Source organism: Octopus bimaculoides, chromosome 3, assembly GCF_001194135.2.
Source record: "Octopus bimaculoides isolate UCB-OBI-ISO-001 chromosome 3, ASM119413v2, whole genome shotgun sequence".
Taxonomy (NCBI): domain Eukaryota; kingdom Metazoa; phylum Mollusca; class Cephalopoda; order Octopoda; family Octopodidae; genus Octopus; species Octopus bimaculoides.
In genome coordinates, this window is record NC_068983.1 from 94,826,803 (window position 1) to 94,830,155 (window position 3,353).

At 34.9% G+C, this 3,353-nt stretch overlaps 1 protein-coding gene across 4 annotated transcripts in view; it reads left to right on the forward strand.

Annotated features, from left to right (window-relative positions):
* Positions 1-3,353, forward strand: part of LOC106876034 (uncharacterized) — an 85,072-nt gene that overhangs the window by 36,356 nt on the left and 45,363 nt on the right. The gene's annotated exons all lie outside the window — the stretch shown is intronic.

The following is a 3,353-nucleotide window of genomic DNA, read 5'->3' on the forward strand; positions in this document are numbered from 1 at the left end:
GTTGCCAGTGCTCCTGGACTGGCTCTTGTGTGGGTGGCACATGAAATGCACGATTTTGAGCGTGGCCGTTGCCAGTACCGCCTGACTGGCCTTCGTGCAGGTGACACGTAAAAGCACCCACTACACTCTCTGAGTGGTTGGCGTTAGGAAGGGCATCCAGCTGTAGAAACTCTGCCAAATCAGATTTGAGCCTGGTGTAGCCATCTGGTTTCACCAGTCCTCAGTCAGATCGTCCAATCCATGCTAGCATGGAAAGCAGACGTTAAACGATGATGATGATGATAATGATGATGATGATGATGATGATGATGATGATGATGATGGGTAGTTCTGTGCTTATCTGATGTTCAAAAAATTTCTTTGTCAAGAGCAACTCACTATAATTTGCATTTGTTCATCTTTTGACAGCATTACTCATGGTAGTCTAGTTGTAACCAAGGAAATTAGGTATAGATGACTGGCTTGTGAGAGCCATGCAAGTTATATACAGAGATGCCATCTGCAAGGCAAGAGCTAGCAATGTATTTAGCATACAGATAAGTATCCCGTCCTGTTTATTTACTTCTTCAGGCCATAATAAAGGGGATCAATATTGATTGTTCATGAGAACTTCTGTAGGCTGATGACCTAGTTTTCATAGGTCAAAGGATTAAAGGAATTTCAAAGCTAACTTAGCAAACATTTTAGTTAGCAGGAAATGAAATAGGACTGTACTGCTATCTGGGAAGTATCCATATTTGTTTGACAAGAAAGGAGTTGGTAACAATTCCATAGTGTACCCACTTTAAACTATGAGTGTAGAAGAAGTTGAGTGGGCAATTTGGCAGTGAATGACTTTGTATGTAGCAAGTGCTTGGAGTGGTTAGCAATAAGAATTCCAATGAAATTAATTCCATCAGATGCTTGTGATGTTCCCTTGATTACAACAGCTTCTGTTGCCTAGTCAACATAATTAGTGGAGATGGGTATTATGAAAGTATAATAAAGAACCTTGGTTAGAACAAGATGAAAAATGTTTAGGGAGCTGCTACCTCTGATGGTAACAAAGGGAATCTTTCTCCAAGCAAAGAACAGATTCTACGATACTTGCATATGAAATATGACATTGCATGGTAATAAAACATGGGCATCGAATGCTAGGATACATGAAAATTGGATACAAAATTGAGGCAAGCATGCTCTGCTGGATATGTAATGATAGCATGGATGAATGCAGGATCACAAAATAATTGAGAGAAAAGTTAGGTATAAAAGAAGTAGGCTGTAATGTGCAAAAGTGGAGACTGTGCAGGTGTGGACATGTGATGTATATGGAGGTTATTGTTGGGTAAATAAATGCCAAATGATTCAAGCGAAAGACACTTGCAGAAGTGAAAGATAATCTCAGGAGGCTGAACTGCATGAAGGAGATAAGTGTTTGCAATAAATAGCAAGATCTTGTGCTAAAGAAAATCCATGAAAGCATGGCAAAATAGGCTGATGATGATGGTGGTGGTGGCAGTGGCAGCTGCTGCTACTGCTTGTTGCTTGCTGTGGTGGTGGTGGTGCAGTGTTGAGATATTCTAACATTTGTGGTTGCATGATTTCAGATAATATTCTGTCATCAGTGGTTGTGTTGTGTCAGGACTGCAATTTTAGATAAAAATGTAATAAACTTACTCCCAATTTAATCAGTGCAGCAATATTGAAGAGCTAAAATATATTACTTATTGTTATCTTTGATAGACACTTTTGCTACAGATTGTGTGGTTAAATTCATAGAGTAAAGCCATATCTGAATTATCATTTTTATATCAAAGATCAAGTATTGTCAGTACTATAATTTGAGGATAGAAACCAGAGATGGTAAACATTATAAACTGAAACAGTTTTATAAAAATAAACATGGCATATATATATATATATATATATATATATATATATATATATATAAATGATGGTTATTAATTGTGTAGAACATGAGAATAGATAGAAATGGTTATAGAAATTTAATAGCAGAACTGAGTATATATTTAAGGCAGTATCTTACATACCAGCTCTTTAATTGCTTTAAATTACAATAGTGTTATTTTTGAGACTGAATATTTAAAACCTGTGTTAATATCTTTTTGGAAATGACGCTATATTGCCTTCTTTTCCCTAAGAAATTTTAAACTTCTTAATCTGAGTACATCAATGAACCATGAAGAATGAAAAGCTAAGTAAGCCTTGTTAAAAATTAATCTTGAATGAATGAACTCCTGAGTTCAAATCATTAAATGATCATGATGACCACTACCCTAACATGCTCATCCTCTGTCACCACTGCTGCTGTCACTACCTTCATTGTCATCATCATCATCATTTTAGCATCTGTTTTCACATACAGACTTAGGTTAGGCAGATCTCTAATACACCAGCACCTTTTTATGTCTTAATCGTTAAGTAATGCTGTTGATGCAGGAATTGATATCATCAGGTGGTGAAATACTCACACAACATAGAAGAAATTGTGATATTTACTGCAATCATTTAGTTATTAATGTTGTTTTTATATTCCATTCTTAGTTCACAAAGAAATAAGTGCATACAAACGTTCAAGGATAACAGTGCTGTGTGAGAATGGTTATAGACTCTAGTATTGTTATTTTCTAGAATCTGCCTTTGTTTATCCACATAGGTAGCCCCATCCATGTATTTACAAAAAGGTGTATCATTCCAATTACAAGAGGATGATAGACACATCTCTTAACTACCATAATATTTTTTAATTCAGTTCTATAATGTTTATAAATCCTTAGCTATTTAAATCTGTTCTGCACAACATTATAGCCATTTGATATTGTTATATCAATAAATAACATACATTTGTAATGGAAAATAATATCAGGATGGTGTACCACTTGTTGCTTTCTTTGTTTGTTAAAGTTCCATAAAAATTTTACGCTATCATTTTCTAATGGTATTTTGTATGAGTACCAGAAAACTTTTTTGATAAGTTGAAACTAAGTCATCAGATTATTATTATTATTATTGTTCAGTAGTTTTATTTTTATAACGTGCTTTCACTTCACTACCGAGCGCAGCTCTGTGCGCCTTGGGTATGTGCTGTGGTTTGCTGTGGTGCTCTTATCTTTACTGTATTGAAAGTGTTTTGCATAGAATGTGTGCAGTACCCAGTAGTGCAATTTTCTGTATGTTATATATATTTGTAAGTCCTGGTGTTTTTGTTATGTATTTGTCTGAATATTTTTTTATTATACCTAAGGCACCTACTATGATAGGAATTGTTTCTGTTTTTAGACTCCACATTCGAGTTATCTCTATTTCCAGGTCTTTGTATTTTGAAAGTTTTTCCATTTCTTTTAGAGAAA